Source organism: Schistocerca cancellata, chromosome 3 (assembly GCF_023864275.1).
Source record: "Schistocerca cancellata isolate TAMUIC-IGC-003103 chromosome 3, iqSchCanc2.1, whole genome shotgun sequence".
In the NCBI taxonomy this organism is placed as follows: Eukaryota; Metazoa; Arthropoda; class Insecta; order Orthoptera; family Acrididae; genus Schistocerca; species Schistocerca cancellata.
In genome coordinates this window covers 913,075,574-913,101,607 of record NC_064628.1, presented here as the reverse complement: position 1 = coordinate 913,101,607, position 26,034 = coordinate 913,075,574, and the positions used below count along the sequence as shown (strand labels likewise).

The 26,034-nt window shown below is 37.0% G+C and overlaps 1 long non-coding RNA gene across 1 annotated transcript; it reads left to right on the top strand.

Annotated features, from left to right (window-relative positions):
* Positions 1 to 7,096: 7,096 nt before the first annotated feature.
* On the top strand, positions 7,097 to 25,838 carry LOC126175989 (uncharacterized). The gene is made up of 4 exons (XR_007535632.1): positions 7,097 to 7,392; positions 25,046 to 25,219; positions 25,297 to 25,395; positions 25,526 to 25,838. It is a non-coding gene; the product is annotated as an uncharacterized LOC126175989 (long non-coding RNA).
* Positions 25,839 to 26,034: the final 196 nt, after the last annotated feature.

The window sequence follows — 26,034 nt, the reverse complement described above, 5'->3', positions numbered from 1 at the left end:
TCAATGAGAGGCGTCCTATTAATTCTAAAGCGAACAGAAAAATCCTATGACATTTGATCTTAAGTGAGTACACTGGAAGAAAATCACCATTCCAGGCGTTCAGTAACCATAGTGGCACCAAAACGGAGTATTGTAAAGAGTAGACCGAAATACTGAATTCAAGGGTTCTGAGAAAGTTTCACTGAACATGACTGTACTACAGCATCATCTTTCAATCTATGAATGGACAGTGAAATAACATAAAGGCAAGTGATCGCAGAATAGAAAATAGCTCAGAAGAGGATAGATCCAATACCTATGTGTTATGTGAAATGGCCTGCGTTCTTTCTAGTAGAATTTTACTATAGTTCCCTGGAACAACAAAGCATTCCAAGCTATTTGGAAAAGTTACAGTCCTTCCTCGTATCAAGATTGGCCAGACAGATGTGTATAACGGATGTACTTGTAAATTTTTGAAACAAAATTCATGCTTCTGTTTTATTTATTGTTATTTGTATAATTACTACTCTATTAACCATATGTGTCTAGTGGTATCTGTATGGGAACATGGGGCAGATTGAAACAAATAATATAAATGTAATTTTAAATTCAAGTTTATTTATTACAATAACATTGTAATATATAGGATAAATCGATATTTGTTAGCACAGTGTAGAACACAAGTTTCAGAGCTGATATTTTTTTTCTAATTTTAAATCAACTTCTATAATTTTGTTTCTTTGTGTGCCATGTGTAGGGTATATTAAAACAGAACATGGGGCACAGTCATTTCTAAGATTTCAGCTTGTATGTTTTCTCAAGTTTTACCCAAAACATAGTAGCATAATAATTATTAGACATTACCACTTAAAAATCAACACTCTTGTCCCTGAAATGATATGGGCTACTTAGATTTTGAATACAATGATTCATAATTTAAAAATGTTCACAACTATAAAATAAATAGAAAACTTTAAAACGCTGAGAAAATACTCAGTGAGATTTATCCCAACTGACAAAAGTCAGTTCCAAATGATAAGTAACCCTTGAGTCTTTTTGTTGGCTCACACTGAATAGATTTCAGGAGATTTATTTTTACTCGGCTATGGCACACTGATGCTACATCTTCAATTGGTAGTTTTAGAAATAAATTTTTCTTTTTAAAGCTGGGCCTAAAAAAAGCTTGCTTTATAGTCTTTGCTGTGTCTTTCCCCTTGGTTATAACACCAATGTAAAATTTCTTCATGCTGCAGGTTCCATATGGTACCAAAACATTATCATCTACTTTTTCATTGCTCTCCTGATCTTCAGACTCATCTGGCTTTGTTGATGACATTAGTTCTTCACACATTTCTTCATCACTGTCAGGCTCACCTAGGATTATAGCACTGGCATTGCCTTTGCTAGGTTTTAAATCACCCTTTTTCCCTTTACAACAAGTGACCTCTTCATTTGCAATGTTTCCTATTTGTGCATTAAATTTTATTGCTGTGCTTTTATTTCTGGAGGGCTGCTAGCAATGACACTTTTGCCCTCCTTGTGGCTGTGTCTTTCAGTTTTCCCTTTACTAGCTTTGGGGTAAGCAGGTACATTTCCAGGAGAATATTTGAACACTTGCAAATGTTTATTATTATATTATTTACACCGCTCACAACACTATAAGTGGAGAATTTTGACCAGGATCTTCCATAAACCAATTATCGCAGATGGCTTGAAACCACAAACATCTAGAGACCACAACTTAATAGTTGAATGTGATGGAAACGTTAGAACTGTGAAATCATTGATCTTCGCTATTTGTAACACTTCAGTTGATAAATGACTGTTGCAATTATGACAGACAAGTAAGTGGTTTCCTCTTTCGAACTTTTAGAATGTTTGATAAAGTGTTTTGTCGCCTGTACGAAGAGCTCAGCTGTCATCCACCCAGAACTTTTAGCAAGTCCTGAGTTCCAGAAAGAGCATGATCAATGATATGAAGTCTAAAGTAAACCCTAGCAAATATCTGATATTAGTAGAGACGATACAAAATCATGCAACAAATGTTTCTTTATCTGCACTTGTGAACTTAGTAACTTGTTTTATATCTTTTTCTGCAACTTTTGGAAGTTTTTGGGCTGTACTACTGCAAGTGTAATCTAAATTACATACCCTCAATCCAGTTGCAAACTCAGGGCAATTTTTATAAAGTGACTGCAGCTTTCTGAAAAATGTCTCAACATTTGATTGTTATTTAAAGTAGCCCTAGATAGATTACATTCTTCTGCTCTCTGAAAACTTCATTTTGTGTTCCTTGGCGAAAATCACCTAAACCATTAAACACCCACTTTCTTCTACTCATCCCAATTCGGAGTGTGGTGAATTACATTAACAACCACCATTTCATAGGCTAGCTTCCTATATTGTTAGTTGAAAGACCATAAAACATTTTTGAACTTTGTAAAACGTAATCTCCTAATATCTTCTCGTGTCCCACAGAAAACACTTCTCTGCATTCATAATTTCACCTAAGCTTTAGTTCTCCCTGTTCATCAGCATGGATTTTTGACTTATATATATGTGTCTGAATATAGTGGACATGTTTGACAGCTTCTTTCATTGAGTCTTGAGGAAATGAAAATGTGTTTGTAGTTCTTTTGTATTATATATCTTTTCCATAACCAAATAAATAAAAAAAACATATTTAGCAGCAAAGGTCATAGTACAGGTATAAACATATTTTACCCAACAAAATTATTTTAAAAAGATAGAAGTTTTTACAATAATACTTGTATTTGTATTTTTAAACCATATCATGCAGACTGAAATGTTTCACTGTTCTCCAGTGATTCAAGTTTCAATGTGTCCCACATATCTGGATAACCAGAAACCACATTGTGTCATAAAAACAAATTGATGAAGATTAACGTTAGTTATCTGTGTCTGTAATTCAGTCAATGCTGTTCTCAAATATATAACACAATATTCTATAAACATTAGTAAAAATACACAATACAGATTAACGGGAAGTTTCAAAAATTTACTATCCAGACTCTGCTCTAACGTAGCTTTATTTAGTGGCAGCCATTTTAAAAGTAAGTCAACAGCAGGTAGTTAACTGAAGGTTTACTCACTAGGCGTGCCACTGGTCGAACTCAAATATTTCGCGAGAAAACTGTTTTGTTTCACTGTACCCATGTTTTTCTGGAGTAGGCCATTTGAATCACATGCTAAGAGAATCCCATAGCATTGTTGAATGAGAGATCTTGAGGGGGCTTTCAGCCAACCATTTAGTAGGCGCTTCTTCACTTGCAAATATGTAGTCCACTTTTCCCCTCTTTCTGCGGTTATCAGGGGTGATTTAAAGTCGCGAGGGCACATAGCAGTGATCAACTGTGTGACCTGTATTCAGTAATATAGCCCTGCAGCGGCATTGTCTACTTTTGTGGTGGATATTTCACTGTTACCACTCTTGGATTGAAAAGAGTAACATTGTTTAGGATTATGTAAGCATGATTTTGCAGTATTTTTAAAACACTGGAAATTGTGGGTCAATGAAGTAAGATTACGCGTCTTTCCTTATGTTTGCAAAATATCATGAATTGATGGAAATTCTAATTTATTAAGCAACATTTTGCATTTTCCAATGTGCACAACTACTTTATTTACATGTTCTATTATCCTCTGACATGCTGTACATTAATACGAGCTTGTTTGGTTTACATTGTTAAGATAGTTGGTCTTAAAATTATCTGTTGATACAAAGCAGTCAGAACGATCATCAAGCTCGCTAGTTTTACGTGAGCTTGGCAGTTGCTGGAGTGTGGTTGGGAGAAACAAGTGGCTCGAGAAAGTACAAGCGCTCCTGAGCGGAGGCAGCCCCATCATGCTCGAAGTTGGTGCGACGTAGAGTGATAATGAATGAGCTGCATTGAAAACTTCATGTGTAATACGTACTCGTTTAATGCAAAGAAAATTAAAACCATCATAATATTTTAAACTTTGCGTTTTCTTCTCCTCTTGCTTACAAACGACGCACTACTGGAATGAGAAACTAGACTCACTTTTCGTTCGTTAAGCATATGCGCAGAAGCAAACCTGTTGCGTACTATTATCATACTCCTTTTCTGAAGAGATGTCATGACTGTTCAGCGGAAGGAAGTAGCCTCTATTCTTTTAGATACATCATACGAGTAATGCTTCGTATTCCTCTGTTTAACATTGAATGTTACCCGTACGACTTTTTTACAGTTTCAGCACGCCATTCAGAAACTGTAAGCACTACGTTTCCATGCGACACATCTTCAGAAAGACGTAAACCGAATTTCGTACATCGTTTTTCGCCGTCGTTGGGTCTGAAGCATATTTGCCATCGCACTTAAAAATATGGCACCTGGAAACAGTTGTTACACTTTATGATTTAGTCAGCACAACCGCTTTTTGTCTTCAATAAGGCGAGGTGTAAACAGTTTCAGTCTAATATTTCTAATTCTCCTTCACTGTACAAAAAGCCGCGTCGTCCATATTAGCCAAAAATTTTTAAAAATGAGACAAAACCTGACAGCTCTAGCACGTTTCGAAATCAATAGCATTTACATGGGAGCGACAATCGATTGCGGAATTCTAAAACCGGCAACAAGAATAGAATAGATTTTGAATTCAGAATGAGATTCTCACTCTGCAGCGGAGTGTGCGCTGATATGAAACTTCCTGGCAGATTAAAACTGTGTGCCCGACCGAGACTCAAACACGGGACCTTTGCCTTTCGCGTGCAAGTGCTCTACCATCTGAGCTACCGAAGCACGACTCACGCCCGGTACTCACAGCTTTACTTCTGCCAGTATCTCGTCTCCTACTATCCAAACATTACAGAAGCTCTTCTGCGAACCCCAGGCTGTGGCTAAGCCATGTCTCCGCAGTATCCTTTCTTTCAGGAGTGCTAGTTCTGCAAGGTTCGCAGAAGAGCTTCTGTAAAGTTTGGAAGGTAGGAGACGAGATACTGGCAGAAGTGAAGCTGTGATTACCAGGCGTGAGTCGTGCTTCAATAGCTCGGATGGTAGAGCACTTGCCTGCAAAAGGCAAAGGTCCCGAGTTCGAGTCTTGGTCGGGCACACAGTTTTAATCTGCCAGGAAGTTTCAGATTTTAAATTGTTTACACGACCACTCATAAGTGGTATTGGGAATCGGTTTACGAAAACCGATTTTGGGAGCCCTTTGTGAACTGGGTGAAGAAGTGTGATAATAACGTAAGCCACTCTTATTTTAAGTGTCTGTATTAGTCGACTACAATACTATTGCAGCCGAGAGTGAGGGCGCTTCGATTGGCTCATAATGAATAGAATAGAATAGAATATTGTTATTCGCCTTTCAGTATTTTTCATACAATTGACTTCGTCAAAGTTTACAATGGAGTACAGTTATAACAATAAACACTTACATACACAGAATTATTTAGCTTATTTAAGAATTGAAAACATTTCTTTATCACTTATTAAAAGCTTATATTATAATAAGTATTTCCTAGGAATTATTCAATTGTATAGAATTCACTACATTTTTACCAATTTTGCAATACACTCTTGAATTTATTAAATGGGGCTGTACAAACTGAGTATGGTAACTTATTAAAAAAATCCCAAATGTTTATAGTTATTATGGACAACAGCTAGCCTATAGAAAGGAAAATCCAACAAGCGACTATTTCTGGTATTGTGTGCGTGTACATCACATCTTGTGCTGAATTGACCAGATTTTCTTTAGCATACATTAAACAGTTATATATGTACATGCTACATACTGTCATTACATTGAGATACTTAAAGTGATTTCTGCAGGAATCTCTGGGTGCTAATCCTAGTATACATCTGATGGCCTTCTTTTGCCATCTGAAAATACATTTAGCCCCTGAGGAATTACCCCAGAGCAAATTTCCATACTCCAGATGGGAATGGAAGAAAGCAAAATATGAGTAGAGTAACAGCTGTTTGCTCACACTGTTTCTCAAATTTGTACAGTAAAAAAAGTACATGGACTAGTTTGCTGCACAGGTAATTGGTGTGTTCTTCCCGGGAGACTTTTGGGTCTATGTGCACTCCAAGTAGTTTCACTGCTTCATTTTTACTTTTTTGTAGGTTTTAGATTTAAAATTATTTCTTATGTTTTTGTATTGTTTGTGCACAGTTGATTGGCCTGACACCAGTGACTAGTCATTTCCATTATTTCTCTGTTGTTGTCAAGCACAATTTGTAAATTGTCACCTGAGGTTATTAGTTATATCACCAGAGTACAGTACATTCTTACATGGTATATAATTCGAGAAATTGTTAACATAGACAATGAACAAGAAAGGCCCAGGAACCGAGCCTTGGGGTATTCCTCTTTTTATAGGGAGTATTGCTGATCTCTGTTTATTTGCATATACAAGCTGTAACCTATTGCTTAAATAAGTTTCAATAAGGTGAGTGGTATATCTTCAATGCCATACTATTCTAACTTTTTAATGATTATGTCATGAGACACTGAATCAAATGCTTTGCTTAAATCAATAAGTGTTCCAGATATATGTAGCCTCTTTGCGTATGCTTCATATACATTGTTCGCCAAAGCTTCAATTGCTTTTACAGTTGATAGGTGAGACCTGAATCCGAATTGCTGTTCATTTAATAGTTTGTTGCTTTCAAAATATTTCTATTGTTCCACTTAGAATAATATAAAGATGAAGGTCGTACTTGTGGCACCAGGCGACAATGACAAACACAGTAGGTCTACAGAATGATAAATGAGCTATCGATCGCTTTTGCGTGTAGAGGTAGATGTCTCTGCTTCTTACATGTGAATCCGTGTGTTTATTCTTTTGATATCAACGTGGTAAGCTGCAATTATATCCAACGTCACAAGTGTTTTTTTTTTTTTTTCACGAATATGTTGTAGCTTGCTACTAAATTCATGGTTTTTGTCCACACTTGCGCTTATTTTAGATTCATTTATAGAAACATATATGCCTTCTGATACTACACAAACCCTTGGAGGGAAGAAAATAATTCAAATATTTCGTAAATTACGTTGGAAATGGATGCAAAACAAACATTATGCTTACGACGCGTCTGACGTTCATCTTACTCGCCGCTTGGAGCGCTAGTGTTGCTCCATCTGCCAAACTGCAACAACTTCTACAGCAGTGAGTGTCGCGACTGTTATGTTAGACCGTGTTTTCTACACTCCATTCCCCTGTAACGTTGTACTGCCTAAAAAAGGAGGTCCATAAGTGTCCCAAGAAATAGTGTCTTTTTAAAACTAGACAGTTGCGTTCTTGAATTTCATTTATAATTTTGTTTATCTCGTGACAAATTTTTTACCTTGGTAATTCAGATGCTCACCGTGTTCAGTGTGCAGATTTTTCGCCAGTCTGTTAATATCTACTACATTGCATTTTGCGTAAGTAGAGCATAATTGTTTTATTCTAGTATTGGTTTTGCTGATTTCGTTATCCTCACACGCATTATACATGAGGTGGTGTCCATGAGGCATCGTCACAACAACAGTGTTTTTCATCATATTTACGTTTAAAAAATCCGTCAAACCTGTTACGCACTTTCCGGCTTCGCTATGAGCTACGTCGTTGGCACCCGTCACACAAACAGTGTCACTGTTCTTCAGTGTAGTCCCGTGTTCTGAGACACGAGTTTTTATCGGGGCATTTCAGAAGGGCACGTGGAAACACTTGATACTGTTGACAGTATATGCACAACTGCTTTGAAACCATTCACAGTGCGATGCATTTTCCGTAGCTGCTGTGTGTTTCCGATTACGGACACGGGAGGTCAAGAGCAATATTATTGTGGTTGGGCAATAAGAGTGAACAGTGAAAACTTAAGGAAAATCCGATAACATTGGCTTGGGCACCTCGTTCATCTGATATTACATGACGCAGATAACTAATTAAACCATTATTAGCTTGAAATTGCCCCAGCTGGAACTGCCCAGTATTATTCTGAGTCGATACAATAGAAGGTACGTCCTGCATCTCAACTTTCATGGTGTGTAGTCTTTCGTTGTCATAGTTCCTTAACAAACGGCTCTCGAGTGTCAAAAAACGATTTACGAGAATAGAAGGCTGGGAATTCGCAGACTAGCAGCCCCATTGCGACTCTGCTGCCGCGAACTTGGGAAGGCTGAAGGTTGTGGATACACCCTTGCACGTCGCTAAGCGACCAAGACACTACTCGAACACTCCAAAGGCCGCACAACTGCTACGGCTAGTGATAATCCAGCTGACTTACTTTGAATACCCTTGTATTTTAATGTCCTTCTGTAAAGTTGTCACGTATGCTTTTTGACGTGTGATCTGTACCATGGGCAACCATTCGATAATTTGTAAAAAGGAGGGGGGGGGGGGAGGAGGAGGGATAGAGTATTTTTAATATTTTGGAAGACAAATGACAACTTTTAACTAACCATAAAGAAGTTTCAGTGCCGACCCTGTTAAAAACATGCGTAATACCGACTTTTAAATCATTTTCTCAAAAGAAACACTCATGATTACACTATATTTTTTGCTGTTCCTCAGAACTTGGGGGAGCAGGGTCGGAGTGCGGCGGCGGTGGCGGCGACAACCCCCCCCCCCCGTTATGGCTGCCCCATTTTCTCACGCCGAATGTAGCCTTTTCACGTTTCCAGATTCCGTTATTAGGCAATGTAAATCAAGCTTCACCAACCTCACTCTCGTGACCCAGCAGTGAATGTTGTCAAATTTTGTTCTGTAGAAAAGTATAAACTTTGTAATATGACATAGGCTATTTTACATTTGTTCCAATGATCATTTTAAAGACCAGACAAGGCTCTGAAAGTTTTGTCCTTTCATCTACAGCCAGCCTGTGTGTTCACATTAACCTGACTGGAATGTTACCAGTTAGGATGCAAGCATATAAATGGGAACAAGCTGTCTTGTAAGCAATTTTAAAGTATCCTGTGTTAAATGTAGCTTGTGGCTTATAGAATCCCTTGTCTTTTTTGAAACACTAAAGTTTCCATGCTACTTTAGTCTCCAAAAGTTAACGGTGAAATTTGTAAACTAATATGTGTAAAAATATAAATGCTTTTACCAGAGAATGGTCATGAGGACCTTGACACAGACATCCACCCACCCTCAGATCAGCACCTGGAGTAGTGGGTAACTGTCAGTACTGTTTGCCAGTAATTGGAGCTATGGTTAAAATCTGAAACAGTGGTAACCTTAGCCTTCCTTCAAGAGTAAGAACACCTTGGTCAGTTGTGTAGCTTTATTGTACACACATGTGGTCTAAGTAGATAGTTTCCCAAATTGCAATAATTTTACAGTGGGAAAGCTGAAAACTTACAAATTGAATAACTGCTTGAAAATTGCTTTTTACCTAAAAGATAAAATAATGGGCAGTAATATGTTGTTGCTGTGCCCTCTTGTAATGTTTTGTGGTTCCTGCCTGGATGAGGAGAGGGTAGTTGGATAGGTGAGTGGCCAGTGTCCTCTCACTACAACACTAAATGCACATGTGATTAAAATACACTTTATTACAGGAGCCAATTGAGTACTTCTACATCTACATTTATACTCTGCAAGCCACCCAACGGTGTGCGGCAGAGGGCACTTTACGTGCCACTGTCATTACCTCCCTTTCCTGTTCCAGTCGCGTATGGTTCGCGGGAAGAATGACTGCCGCAAAGTCTCCGTACGCACTCAAATCTCTCTCATTTTACATTCATGATCTCCTCGGGAGGTATAAGTAGGGGAAGCAATATATTAGATATCTCATCCAGAAATGCACCCTCTCGAAACCTGGACAGCAAGCTACACCGCGATTCAGAGTGCCTCTCTTGCAGAGCCTGCCACTTGAGCTTGCTAAACATCTCTGTAACGCTATCAGGCGTACCAAATAACCCTGTGTCGAAACGCACCTCTCTTCTTTGGATCTTCTCTATCTCCACTGTCAACCTGACCTGGTACAGATCCCACGCTGATGAGCAGTACTCAAGTATAGGTCGAACAAGTGTTTTGTAAGCCACTGTCTTTGTTGATGGACTACATTTTCTAAGGACTATCCCAATGAATCTCAACCTGGTACCCGCCTTACCAACAATTAATTTTATATGATCATTCCACTTCAAATCCTTCCCCACACATACTGCCAGATATTTTAGAGAAGTAACTGCTACCAGTTTTTGTTCCACTATCATATAATCATACGATAAAGGATCCTTCTTTCTATGTATTAACAATACATTACATTTGTCTATGTTAAGGGTCAGTTGTCACTCCTGCACCAAGTGCCTATCCGCTTCAGATCTTCCTGCATTTCGCTGCAATTTTCTAATGCTGCAACTTCTGTGTATACTACAGCATCATCCGCAAAAAGCTGCATGGAACTTCCGACACTTCAGTGATGTCCAGTCTGAAGTTCTGTGGTTAACAGCAATCAGATAACATGTACTGATTCTTTAACCTTGTCCATGTCACAACTATATACAATGACTAACACTCCCTCGCAGCTAGCTAAAGTGTAAGGCGATGACTGTCACTGTGGAAGACTAGAGCACAGTGCAATACATTGAGGTACAGTGTGAACTTAGTCCCAATGTGACTTACTGAAGTACTGAGATTGAGACAGCTCAGTCAGAAGCTGCCTATATGCACAGTGCCCAGGAGGTGTTATCAGTGCATAGCCTGGGGGTGTGTCTTGGTCTTCTCTTGTCATAGGCTTGCCTAGTTCAGTGCCTGCTATACAATGTTTCCTGGTGCCGACCGGTATGCTCAAAATGGTTCAAATGGCTCTGAGCGCTATGGGACTTAACAGCTGAGGTCATGAGTCCCCTAGAACTTAGAACTACTTAAACCTAACTAACCTAAGGACATCACACACATCCATGCCCGAGGCAGGATTCGAACCTGTGACCGTAGCGGTCGCGTGGTTCTGGACTGAAGCTCCTAGAACTGCTCGGCCACACCGGCTGGCCACCGGTGTGCTGGCGAAGATGTACGCCAGCACAATATGACCCAAGAATGATGCGAGAAGCCTTTTTTTGTTCCGGAGGATGCCTGGTGTTCTACTGTGATAAAATGTAAAGACAAGAACAGTCCAGAAGAAAATGAAACAACACTTTTGAAGGCTTAGTTATAGCCAGTACAGTGCCTCAAGCCAAAACTTGATAGATTTCCATTTTTTGTTGAGAAGGTGAGACCTGATCTATTACATGCATTTGAGCACTATCTAACCCTACCAGAAACAGAATACAGATGTTTTTATACATTCAGTTGCATGTCCCAGACCCTTAGTCAAATTTGATGAAAATTCACCATTAAAACCGTCGAGATATTAAATTTCCAAGTGAAACTGCATACAGAAAACTCAATTGAAGGGTGGTATACCCACAGACTAACTAAAATAAAAGGCATAAACACTAAATAATATCAAAGAAACTAAAGCTATTGACATTAAGAACAGACTGTACTGCAATATTTACAGGCTAAAAGGATCTACAGAATGTAAGCAGATAAAATTATAGGAGGAAAGCAATGCTAAACTTATTGAAGAAGCTCGCAGTAATTGGAAGGCAGCATGGTATCTGGTTAATGAACACAGGATGAAGTCACCTTGCACTCTGATTCTTGCAGTCTAGATGATTTAGTGCATATGTTATAAAGATAATGGAAAACACAGTAGGTGAAATTCTTGATTCTGGTATAGATCCTACAGTAGCTGCTAAATTTGGAAATAAATCCAGCATTGGAATGTCAAATTGTGTCCTAAAGACAGAGTAAAACCTACAAACCCACAGGAAGATGCAGTATTTACAGCACTTCCTGTACTGTGTTAAAACCTATAGTCTCTGAAATCATTCACCCCCTGCACCACACGGTAGCAGTTAAAGAAAATAGAATCCACATGATACCAGTAATAGCTAGGGTAAGGAGTCCATAATGAAAGATAAAGTATTAAGATATTTTGAAGGAAATAACTCTTCTTATGATGCGCTTTTGGAGTGGCATATTAATGACAACAGCCCTAAGAGATAAGTTCCAATGGTATTGGGAGAGCTGTTCTGAAAACTCTCAAATCCTGTCTGAACAACAGATAAGTGCATCATCAGTGCAAGGAGCAGATTCAGGTGAAAAAACGGTGCTGTTGTACACCACAGGAATCCATAACAGGGCCACTGGTGTTTCTGATTTTTATTAACAATATAAGCTCTTGTGGTTTGTGGATGACACAACCTTGTTTTCTTTAAAAAAAAAAATAAAGGGGGGGGGGGGGGGAGAGAGAAGAGTTGTTCAGGCTGTTCAGCAAGCACAAGTCCTATTTACTGAGGTGAGGCAAGGCTGATCATGAACTGGATGAAAAAATGATAAAGGCAAAATGCAGAGGATGACATGCAGCCTCAGTGACACTGTAGTGTTAGGTGACACATTAGTCACTAGACTTCTGGGCTGTTCACTGATACTAAGTTAACCTGTCAACAGCACCCTAAATGCATATTTTTCCAAACATTCACAAGTCCTGCATCTCCTAAGGAAACTAAAAAGTGTAATATCAGAGCAGTACCTGCTAACAGTATAATCTGCAGTGTTCCACATCCACATCAGCTATGATACCAGTCTGCAGGCTGCAAGAATGTGCTTTTATTGCAAAAGAAAGCGATGAGGGTCACCTCAAAACAAAAAATTGACCTCTGAAACAACTTTTTACCCAATTAGCAGTCATGAATGCTTTCAGCCAATGTACAAGGGCGCTCTGAAAAGTAGTGACACCCAGTTTTTTTTTATGGGGAAGCTCTTAAACCTTTTGAAATAAAACAAACTTTATTAACATTCTACATCTTTATTCTTCATGTCTACATATTTATTTCTCAATATGGCCACCCTGGCGACAAACACATTTCTCCCAGTGAGAGACCATTTTCTTGATACCCTGACTGTAGAATGTTTGACTATGTTGACAGAGCCACAACCTCACCTCTGCCTACACTGCTTCATCACTATCAAAATGACGTCTTTGAAGATGTTATTAAAGCTTTGGAAACAGTTAAAAATAGGGTGGAGCCAAGCTGGGACTGTATGGAGGATGATCAATGACAATGAATCCAATGTGTCAAATTGTCAGATGTTGCAGTGCTCATGTATAGTCTTGCTTTGCTGAAGGAGAATGTGCTCCATGTGTGGACAAGCTCTTTGAATATGTTGTTTCAGAAATTCACTTGCAGCATGCTGTTTCTCATGCACCAATATGTTAAACACCATGATGTTACACAATGCAATTTGGAGCCCTCCAGCAGCAGGAGGTTGCAACAGTGAACTCAGCTGATATTAACAACAGAATAAAAAATCCAGAGGTCTTATTTTTCAGCTTCCCCTCTGATATTCAGCTGCTTCATTCACACAAAAATGTCCTACAGAGCTACAGAAAGGGAAATGTTCATCAATACAGCACTTTCAATAAAGGCAGCTTCCATATGGTGGACTAAAATGATTTAATCCACTACCTGAGGATATTCAGTCATTACCACTGGAGCACTTTAGAACTAAAATAGTTTGGGGGAAGAAAAAAAAAAGTTTTGCCTCAGAAGTCATCACACTGGGATTCTGTTACCAATGAAATGACTGAAATTAGGATAAACAGCAACAGTTTTAACAGAGACCAAGTATACACACTTGACAGGGCATGAGATTGAACATTGAGCGAAATCAAAGATGTAAGGTAGATGCTTGTAGGGACGCAGTAGTTGTAGTTTCAAACGTTTCCGCCGGCCACTTACACCATGTGACGTCTCTGTTTTGTGGTGGGACAGGTCTGCTAGGAGCTACCCAACTCACCTTCCACACTGGCCTTCTCTGGTACATCCCAGATGCCACTATTATATCTATATAAGCGGAACATTGTGCTAGCCCTGGCCAGTCAGTGTTTTCAACTCCTGATGACGATAGGAGGGACAGCTATTGCAAGCTCATGTGTTTTATTTGAAGCGATGTGGCTTCTAAACCAAAAAGATTTTATTGGAACAATATAAATACTTCACATAGAAATAGATACATTCACAAAAATCGTGTACACTGCCAAACTTTTATCCTGCTAAAAAATCTCTATTTCAGGACTGATGTAGCTTATCTGAAAGTCTCATTCCTATATTTCTAAACATCTTACCTTTGCAAAAATAATATATTTCAAAAGTTACCTGTAATCGGACTTGTTGCTGTCATAAGTATTAAAGAATCTTAAATGTAATAATTTTGATAATCCAATGTCACAGTCTTGTAGTCATAATTTTTCTGTTTCTAACAGTTAATAGTTTTCCTAGAATAACGTTTTAGTTTATGAAATATTCCAATTAGAAAGTTTGAGTTTCCAGAAAATTCTTGGCTGGCTTTTGTAACTCTTAATGTGCATCAGTACTTCCATGTTATAAAGCAGAAATGATCATTTAAACTTTGTACGTATAGTTAACCAACTGTTAGTCAAAATAGTGTCTCTGCCTAATGAACTGTAAATTAATATTTTGGATAATTGTCCTACATGTATCTTTAAATAGGCATTGCTCATAAAGCAATGATCAGTTGGTACTCAACATCCAGCTTGTAAATTTCCCTGTCAAGTTAGTCTGTGACAAGATATAGCAAAGTGCAGTCATCATATGAAGTACCATGTCACTCAGTATTTTTTCAGTGAGCTTATGCTGAGTAATAGAGTAATATTGATGCAGTCGAATTTTGTTATCTTGAGTTCCACATCAGCAGGGTGTACTGAGATATAATTGACTGTTGTAAATACAGTTACAGGTGTGGAACAGATACTCCTTGTAGAAAAGAATTATTGGCATTTATAACTAAGTTTCCAGGTCTGTGGTAGGAAATTATGAGGATTAATATACAGTTTGTTTTTAACCTCAGATGACTAAATAACTCTAAAACAATGCATTGTATGAAAAAGTGTTATAGGTGAAAAGTTAAGGACATCAGTCTGTGTAACAACTGGAAAACTGCCCATCTATTTTCCACCCATACTGCATGGGCAGGGCCAGCTTCATATTTTCAAATGAGAACCCCCATCTTTTGTATATTTGGATTGTACACCAAACAAACATGTATTGTTTATGCAAACCATTGTTTTCTGTTTGTGATAGATGGTGCTGTAATCAACAAATATCAATTGTGCTTGTTTTTGTAATTAAAAATGATTCTACATTGCATTTAAAATACAAATGTAAACCTTTGTTAATATTTATGTTTGAAATTTACTTAAGTGTTGCAAATTTGATTGTGTAGCGCAGTGATGTTAGCCGTTTAAATGTCTGGTTATAAACTACATTTAGCATGATCCAGGAATGACAGTGTGGATGTTATAGTTTTCTGCACCTATCAGGGTGCTTGATATTGGCAGGTCCACTTGGCTCTCGCCATTGATGTGCTTGATTTCAGTGTGTACCCTTGTCTCACCATTGGGGTGCTTGTTTCCAGTAAGTCTCCTTGTCTCTCACAACTGGGGTGCTTGATTTCAGTGAATATCCATGGCAGGGATGCCTGTCACTCTCACTTTTGTGAAAAATGCACACCTTCCTTGCAAACTCTAAAGAAATATTTTTACATTGTGGCTGATTGACAGTGTCTTGCACATTGTAAGATTAGCTGCATGGGCATGGCAGTATATATATTCTGCATTAGGATAGAATTTTTGTACAAATCTTATATCCCACCAGAGGAACCAGCCATAAGAGAAGCCTCATCATACGTTTGTACAATCGAATTTTAGGGAGACTCATTCACTTTTTGCTTGTCTAATTCTTATAGCCAACATCTGGGCATCTTGGCTGAAAGGAGAAGGGAAATTCTAGAACCTTTCTGTTGGTTTATTCTTAATACATAGTTGTATCCAACAGCCATCTGAAATACATTTGGCCTGTCACCAATTTCATCTGCTGTAACAGCTAATAATTCTGATTCCCTTACTTGCTTTGAAATGTCTTCTTATCAAACTGAAACTTAATTTGCATAAGTTCATTTTGAATTGTTTTGGACATTCCTTTGAAAAAGTTGCCTTATACAAACAATTTTTTAATGCTGCATCAAATTCAGCATCAAAATTAGTGCTCTTTGATAACAATTCAGTTTCATCTTGACGTCTTAAGAGTAGTTCAAAGGAGCTATAGAAACAAATGCAATTTATGAAAGTATTTAACTGATACCTATTGCACCCAACTTCCTTGTTATACTTCACAATTCTCTTTACACACACACACACACACACACACACACACACACACACACACTCACACTACCCAGTTGTTCAGCTACATTAACAGTTTCAAAAAGTGCAAGTCTTAAACAATTTTGTATGTCAACAGCTGAAAATACATGCATCTTCACTTTGCTACCGAGATGATTTATGTCCATAGTGCCTACTTTCTTCCATGATGATTACCTACCAAACATCCATGGGCAGCAAAATAATGCTTTTAACTTCACAGCCACATAACCAATCACTGTTTCTATAAATCCATTTCAGGCGTTCCCTTGATTTGCCGATTTCCAGTATTATTTTGCACAATATTTAAAACTGGTAGGTCATCTTAGTCCCTTCACAGCTAACTTCTCCTCTCTGGAAATGTGAGAAAAGTCTGTATCTTGTAAATTACTGTGTTTTGGCGGTCTACAGTCCAAAGATCGGTTTGATGCAGCTCTCCATGCTACTGTATCCTGTGCAAGCCTCTTCATCTCTGAATAATTATTGCAACCTACATACTTCTGAATCTACTTACTTTATTCACCTCTTGGTCTCCCTCTTCAATTTTTACCCACCTCAATTCTCTCTAGTAATAAATTGCTGATCCCTTGATGTCTCAGAATGTGTCTTATCAACCAATCCCTTCTTTTAGTCAAGTTTTACCACAAATTTCTTGTCTCTGAAATTCTATTCAGTACCTCCTTATTAGTTACATGATCTCCCCATCTAATCTTCAGAACTTAGGTGCAAAAAAGTCAGTATATGAGAGGCCATGTGTCTACAAAATTAACTGTCAACAATATGAAAAGTTTTACATTGGCCAGATGGGAAGGAAACTAAAGAAAAGGTTTCTTCAACACACACAACAAACAAACGCTTCAGCTTTGGGCTTCAGTCTTAAAGCTTGTAACCACAGAATAGGTACCAGGTACCATTGATGAGAATATGAAAATACTACATCAAGTAAAGAAGGGATTAAGGTTGAACCTTCTGGAGAAAATTGAAATCTTTCGTAACTTAAAAAAAAATGAACAAAAAGAATTGAAAAATAAGGCTTTCTTTGAGAATTTGTGTGAGAGCTTTCACTCATGATTCCAATCCACAGCCTGACTGTTTGAATTATACCATTACTCCTCTCTCTTACCTGCCACTCCCTTTTAGTTCAGTTTTATAATATGAAGAGATTGCCTAACATTCATGTGACAAGTTTCATTTAGCATTTCATTGTCAACACCCGATGTTGATGACTTTTATTGCGCCCCAATTAGCTTTCTTCATTACATGAATGTAGTACAAGTGTATTATTTATGGTTTTGTTATCCATGTACTGTGTATTACTGTGGTCCGTTATAAGCATTTAAAAAGTGTTTGTATCTTCTCTCCTGTTGCCTTCCACTGAGTATGCTAAACACTCAGTAATTCTATTTTTAACTTTTATTGTATTTGACATGGACTTCCAGTTAACAAGTTGCCTTTGCTTAAAATATGTTCCTACTCTAAAGATGTAGTTCTCACTTTAATGAACTGCAGGTCATGTATCCCTTTCTTTACTTAAAACTGTGTATTGTTAAGTGCTATTATGTACATAACCAACATGTATTGATATATTAGATATGTCATATGTAGCCTGATGTCTATATTCCATCTAACGTGTTTAAGTCTGTACATATGCAAGTTCTATTACGTTTAGCAAACACTTGCGTCGATCGTGTCAAAGAAATTTTCTATATGCCTCTCAGAAAGTATACTCAATGGATGTGCCTCTAATGCCTTTAGGTAAATTTTTACAATGTTTAAAGAATATTACTTATCACTACTGCTACTACATGCATGTTGTCAGTATATCTTAAAGCCAAATTTAAGTGCACAGTTGGTTATACTGTTGTTGTTGATCTCCCCCCCCCCCTCCCTTCTTTAAGATACTAGCATTACTATTATAATATGCTTCCAATTAAGAACAGTAATGAAACTTAAATATAGCATATTTCGGAAAAAAATTCTGTGTTTCCTTTTTAAGATTGCCACTATGATGATCTACTTTTATCAGCTGATCTACGCAATTGCTTTTCTACTATTTTGTCTAACTTGGCACTTTCTTCCTTCTGTACCTCTGGCTGTTTGAAGAATTTTAATAGTGATTCCCCTATAAATTTTTTCATAGTATTTCTATGGGAGACAATTCCATAGACAAATGAGGTAGTTCATTCAAAACCATTGGAAATTCTGGCACTAATTTTGCCCAAGTTCTGCATAAATGTCTTAGCTCCTTCATAACCCTTTCACACAGATTCTATTTTGGATTATATTTTGATATCGTGGCATGCCTTACATTCTCCCAAGCTAGAAACTCTATAAATGATTGACTCACAAACTGTGAACAGTTATCCATTAATAATCTCATAGGTTTTCGCACCTCTACAAAATATTTGCACATACAGTTTATAACTGTCTCTGGGTTAGCTCCATTAGACTGTTACATTTAACATATTTAGACGAACACTCTAATGGAATGTAAATATATCTAATTCCTGCTTGACTTGCTGGTAATGGTCCATAAAACTCCAAAGCTGTTAAATCGTGTAAAGCTCTAGGTATCATAGGAGACATTGAGTGTAATGTGTTTCTCTCTAATTTTCCTTCACCTTTTGACATACTTGACAGGTCTGTAGTAGTCTTACAGCATACTTACCTAGTTGTTTAAAATGGTAAAGCTTTACCATCTGTTTTATACATTTCCTTATTTCAAAATGCCCATAACCTTTATGTATAAACCAAATTAAATCATTTTATGCACACTCCAGTACACATGATTTCCAGTATGATGTATTTGTATTCTCTGTCCAAAATAATATTTGGTTGATCACTGTCCAACATTTGTCTTCTGTGGGCAGTAACTCATTTTTCTCATACTTTAACATTTTAAGATTTAACTCTTCATCTTTCATTCCTTGCCTGATTTTATTAACTAATACACGGACTTTGTCTTTCGTATAGTTTATTTTCAGAAAATTTGTATTAAAATCATTCCTGGTCCAGTAGTTCTCTAAGAATTAATCATTCGTAATGGCAATTTGATAATGCATCTGGTACACAATTTAATGTTCCCTTGATTTAAACTATTTGTATTTCAAACTGTTGTAAAAACAATAGCCACCTCATGAGCCTCCTGTGCAATTGGCCCTAAATAACTTTCCGTTGAGAATATCAATGCTTGGTGATCTGTATAAATAACTATTTCTGAACCCCAAATCAGTGCCTCAAATTTCTTCAAGTTCCATACCACGGCAAGTAATTCTTTCTCCCTTGCTGTATAATTCAGCTTGCGTGTCTAGGCTGCAGCTAGTGAAAGCAATGGTTTTACATTCTTCCTCTTCTGGGTCCCATTTCCCATTAAATACTTCTGCTGCTATGCCATATTCTGAGACATGTGTTGCGATGCCAAATAGTTCACGAAGACCCGGATGGTTTAAAATAGCATTGACTGGGGTATCCTTTCCTTCCTAGAATGCATTTTATGCACATTCATCCCATACCCGTTTTGCTTTAATAGTGATAGTAGATGTGGGTTATTCATGACTTGTCCTTGTTATACCGTCAATAAAATCGCACTAATCCTAAAAAGGTACATAACTGTTTCACATTCTGTGGATGTGGACAGTCTTTAATCACCATAATGCATTCTGGATCTGGCTTAATTTCTCTTATTCCTATGAGACGTCCCTAAGAATTTTAGTTCCTGTCGCCCAAAATGTGATTTAGCAAGCTTAATACTTATTCCCTTGGTGTAAAATTTCTTTAGTGTTCTTGCAAGTAAATCACAATGTTCCTCCCAGGTTTCTGAAACAATAAGTACCATATATCACCTGCATAAATCAATAGCTCTTGTAAAAACTTTTTCCCTAATGCTCTTATAAACACTGATACTGATATGTTTAACCCAAATGGTAAAACTTTAAACGACTGTCATATAGGAATGCAGTATAAAGTCTAGATTCTGTAGCTAATTTCACCTGCCAGTACCCTCTGTGAGATCCACAGAACTAAAATAATTTGCTTTTGCAAAACAAGCAAGTTTGTCTATGCATATGGGATGATCTCTCTCTGGTTCAATGTGACGATTCAAGGTTTTTGCGTCTAGTACTAGGTGCACACCTCCTGTTGCCTTTCTGACAACCAACAGTGGCTTGTTGAATAAGCTTGTACTTCTTTCTGCAACATTTTTATCTACCATTTTATCTATTTCTTCCTGTATGTCCTGTTTTTTGATGATAGGTACAAGGTAAGGTCTACAGAAAAAAGGTTCCTTGTTTTTAATCTTAAAACCATACAAATAGTCTACTATATTCCCTGCTTTATCTGAAAATACATCTGAATATCTGCATAATATTCCATATAGCTCTTCCTTTTGAGTAAGGGTTAACAGTTCAGATTCGTAAGCCTTTGCATAAAAATCAACTTTATTTGCAATTTGTTGTAGATTACTTACATCCTTATCCACTGAACTCATATTCTCTATTAACCATAAATTATTACTCCCATATAGTTCTTGACAGCAATCTGTCTTAAATATAATCTCTTTATTATAGTTACCTAGATTGCACTTAAAAGAACCACTCTGAAAGTCTATTACCACTGTATATTTTATTAACCAATCTACTCCTAGTAATACTTGCACATTTATTTTAGAGACTATTAACAGGGTTTCTTCAAACACTAATTGATCTATTCCAAAAGTAATCCTTGTTTCCCATTTCACTACATTGCTCTGAGTACCTGTAATATCTGCAATATGTACTCCCATTTTATATTTATTTTTTATTTATTTCTTGTTCCAGTGTCCATGTTGTGACACTATCACAGGATATGGAACATGTCAATTTTACAAGCTTTTGGCCAGAATTTATGGTAATACATAAAACAAAACAAAAACAGTAAACAGTAATTTAAGTCCCACTACAAAAAACACATTTTAGAGATAGATAGAGATTACAAAATAATAAGTGTCACAGAGAAATAAATATTGCAAAATATATGTTTCAATAAAATATTCGGTATTAAAAATATAAATTTGGGCATACATTTGCAATTTACAATACAAGAAATGTTAAACACTGTAGTTCAGGAACTCTTCTATTGTATAAAATGATCCTTGCAATAGGAACTGCCTTAAGGTTTTTTTAAACAAGAGATCACCATCTACCAAACGCTTAATTCTTGAAGGGAGGGCATTAAAAAACCTTACAGCCACTGAAATGGACTCCTTTCTGCACCATACTTAGATTTGGCTGTTCATAGTGGACATCATGTTTCCTTCTAGTATTGTGACTGTGATATGCACTATTCAGCTTAAAGATGGATTTTTCTTTCCTTATGAAGCACATCAAAGAGAATATATATTGCGCAATGGATGTAAGTATTTCAAGCTTCTTAAAAAGATCCCTGCATGAGGCTCTAGGATGGACTCCACACATGATCCTTATGGCTCTTTTTTGTACACACAGTACTTTTTTAGCCAGTGGCTGATTTCCCCAAAATATAATTCCAAATACCATAATTGCATGAAAGTAACCATAATATGCTGATTTCATGGTTTCCATATTTCTATAAGAAGAAACAATGTGCAACGCAATGCAATGCAAAACAGGTAACTTAGGAAATTCCTTTATTCTTCCACATAATAGCCATTCCTCCAAAATTATTGATGCTTTGCTTCCTGAATCAATGTAAATTTCCACTCCTTTATTTCCCATTCTTCCAATTAAAATTGGTTTGCATTGCACCTTTTCTAAATTTTCCTCTTCCACTAATAACCAATCATTAATAGGTGGTATTTTACTATAAGCGATTATTTTACTTATATATGGGCCGAATTTTGTTCTGTGACATCCTGGAGTCTGGCCCTTGACCCAGGATTGTTCTCATTTTCATCACTGTGGTCAGATACCAATTGGAAATTACTTCAATAATACACTAATTTGCTTCTGTGTCATTATTTCGTTGCATATTAATTTGTTGGTTTTGAGTTGTAAACGCCCGCAAGCTTATGTTATCAGTATGATTTCTTCCCCCTCTATGGTTATTGTGATTTAGACTGTTATTCCTGCTGTGAACAGTACCATTACTGCTTACTCTACAGTAATCGGATTCCTTCATCTGCGGTAAGGAATTAGGAAAGGATTTGTTATTCCTATTCCCCGTATTTCGCTCATACACTGAATAATTTACATTTCTTTCAATATTCACCAGGCTAAACCTTCAATGAATGTCAATAACTCGTTCAGTTTTCCACCCTCTCTACAATATTCCTTGTCGAGTGTGGTATGGTAAACATGTAATGAGTACTTTCACTTGATGCATTTCATCTATTGGATCATCTAAGTACTTCGATTCTTTTCAAATGCCATTCTATGTACTTTTTATATGTGCCCCATGAATTATAGTATGGAGCAGGGTCTAATAAATTTAAGATTAAATTTTCCCGAGTACTTGATGATGAGTACTTACTCTTAAAACTTTCTTCAAAATCTTTCCAATACACAAATTCTTCTTCGTGAGCATTTCCCCATTCTGCAGCATCTCCCATTAAATATCCTAATGTTAAATTTATTTTCTATAAGTCATCCCACTTTTTAGACAAAAATCTAGCCAACACACTTAAAAAATAAATTGGGTGTACATCACCGTTTGGTTTATACTTTGGAAATTGCTTTGCTAAATTAAACTCATTTCCTATATATAAAAACCTCCATTACATCTTTAGTTACTCCTTTACTATTTTCTAATTTCTTTTTATTATCGCCTATTGCTTCCCATATCCTATAAGGTTCTTGTTTACTGTTAATTGTACCTTCCCCAGAAGTAATAGTTATTTATTTCTGTTTTGTCTTTACTTCTTGTTCTACAAGTAACTGTAAACCTTTTTCCAAATGTTGTATAGCATCAGGTGTCCTTATTACAGCATTTTTATGTATGGACATGATACGCTTGTTTGCAGCTGAAATACTTCGTACTGCTTCGAATCAGGAATTCACATTATCTACATAGCCCGTCCACTGTCGAGTTATTCTGTGTACGCTTTCTTGTAAATCATCTGTTAACACTTGTTGTACCTCTATTGACACTGATTCTCGTAATTCATTTACTTCAGAGTTTATTTCCATTATTTTAATGTTTTGATTATCAATTTGTACATTAAAGTTAGAATCTAAGTTAGCTTTAACCTCTTGTATTTTATGGCTTAGTATGTCCTCTATTGATTCAGTAATTTGTTCTTTAATGGACTTAATTAATTCTAGTTGTTCTGCTTTCCAGCCTTCCTTATCCTTCTCTGTTTGTTCTTTAATTATACCTTCTAGTATCAATCGTAACTCCTCGTTTTGCATTTCCATCTTTCTTGTGATTGGAATGCACTATTTATTACCAATCAACAATATTAACATTAAACCTATACTAACACTACTGTTTCTACTTTTAAAATGTTTATGGGTCACCCTTCTGCGGAACTGTGAACTGTATGTTGGTAGCAGAACAGCCAATGCTGGTGCCGAAGCCTGCTCTCGTGCTGCACACTGCCGCCGACTGGACAACCCAGCACCCCGTACTTGAGTAACTGCTCACCACTCTGTGTTGATAACTCCCTCTGGATCAACATCCACCATATCCGTTATCCAGTCAAAACAATTTTGTGAAGTTTTGTACTAATTCCGTGCACTCATTGCTTGTAATGTGGGTGCACTTTCTGCTGCCACGTTATTCTTCTTTCTTTCTGTTTCAGATTTGTGACAGTATTAAACAATTTGTTCGAAAGAAGCTCTTAAATTTTTTTTTTTTACATGCATTATAAGGTACTGTTGTTGATCGCCAGTTGTCAGTGGCAACTTCTGTCTTCTAATCTTTGGAGTCGTAATTCTGACTCAAATTAAAATCCTGCTGCTGTATATGTTGTAAGATTTGCGGTGGGTCTTATACCAGCACTAGCAAGAAGTTGCTTCCCTGGCCGGGGTAACAGGGCAATATTTTGCCGACCCCAAGTAGTATTACCTTTATCCTCTCTTCTCAGAGTAGTTTTATGGTGATCTGGATCCTTCCATGCCACCTCCCTGTCGATCCAACTGTGGAGGAGATTTCTGGAATGCTCCTCCAAATTCTCGCTGTTGCGCTACTAAATAAATAGCCACGCTTCTCACAAACAGGGGTATATTTTGCCCAACATTTTCACTATTACTTTATACAGCATAACTAACAATTGCTAAGGTAATACCACTCTCTTGAGTACATTCAAACGACAGTACATGTGTACTTTAGGACCTGAGAGAAAAACCAGAAAATCAACTACCGCTCTTAAATTGTTCATTATGCCCTTGTTGATGGATCATTTACTCCAAGGCCCTCGGATTCAGGCAGTTGCTGCACCATGGCATAAATGACTCCCGGACGACCAGTGGTTGTGATACCATTTTTACTGGTCCCCTTCTTGCCAGCTCCACCACTGCTCCACATTTGCTACATACAAGAAAGGACAACACAAGAGTTTCACTTTCTCGCTACATTTATCCTTATTCAATTTACTCACGAGCCTCTTAACCGTGTAACATACGACTGTATGAAAGCATGCCACAGGAGTTGCAACAAGTATTGGGTATATTGGTTTCCACATTTGTCATTGATTTTTCAAAATTGGCTTTTTTTGTATTCAAGGTTTTTATCAAATAAACCTAGTAGTCTAACTCAACTTGCTTATGTAGAGGAATTTATTTTTTAAATTTACAAATTTATGCTTATTTGACATGTAACATTGTTTTGTGTCAATTTGATTCTAAGTTCACATTTTCTGTCTTTTGTTGCAGTGAAACGAGTTCTTAACGAGGTTGCGCAATGTCCCCTGATGAGTTCTGTTATGCCTGTGGTGAACATAGTTTATTGAAAAATAGACAGAACATCACTAACTTCATAAAGTAAACATATTTGGCATCTTTGGTATTCATCTTGTGGATAAAGAACAGCCAAGCACTCCCTATGGGGTTTGTAATTCAGACTGAGACTATTGCTATCCACACTCATTTATTCTGCATTGATTTTCTTTGTATCCTCTTTCCAGGCAGCACCAATTTCACCTGACAACTCTTGTATGGCTGCCCTTATTTTTACTTGTAAGATCTGTTGCAAACTTCATCAGAAGAAGATGGTTTATGGAAAAGTATGTCAAAAATCACAGTTTTCATATTAAAATTTCATTAAATATATATCAGTGACAATGTCTTAATTATTTCTGTTACTTTGCAACTGTAGTCTAAGTTTTGTTCCTAACACAGATCTTGTCTTTACAGTGGTCTCTGGATGAAAACACTCACAACACTGGTGCAATATTCTACAATATTTATTGTTTGTTCCACAAACTGCTTATTGGCCATCATCTGGTACAAAGTTAAGTGTATGGTGCAGAGATATTTGGTTGGATCAAAGATTTTAAACCAGTGCATCTACACTGTATCTTCATTTCCAGATATGAAAATATTTAGCAATGAAATAAGATTATTTCAGTGTAAATGTAATATAATCTTTTGTAACTAAGAGAAAATATGTGACAAATCAACAGATGAATTATGTTCAAATTAAAACAGTTGTTATGGAAGAAAATAAGTTTATTGTTCAACTTTGGTGATGTTCCAAAAATGTCCCTGAACAAAATAATCAGTTTTATCTTTAATAGATCCTAAATTACAACTGGATAAGGTGTGCTAGATACAAGCAGGTAAGTCAAGCAGCTGTGATTATACAAAGCTTTTATTTTCCAGAAGGAGGGATGAATTACATATGGTGTGGTTGGATTATTGAG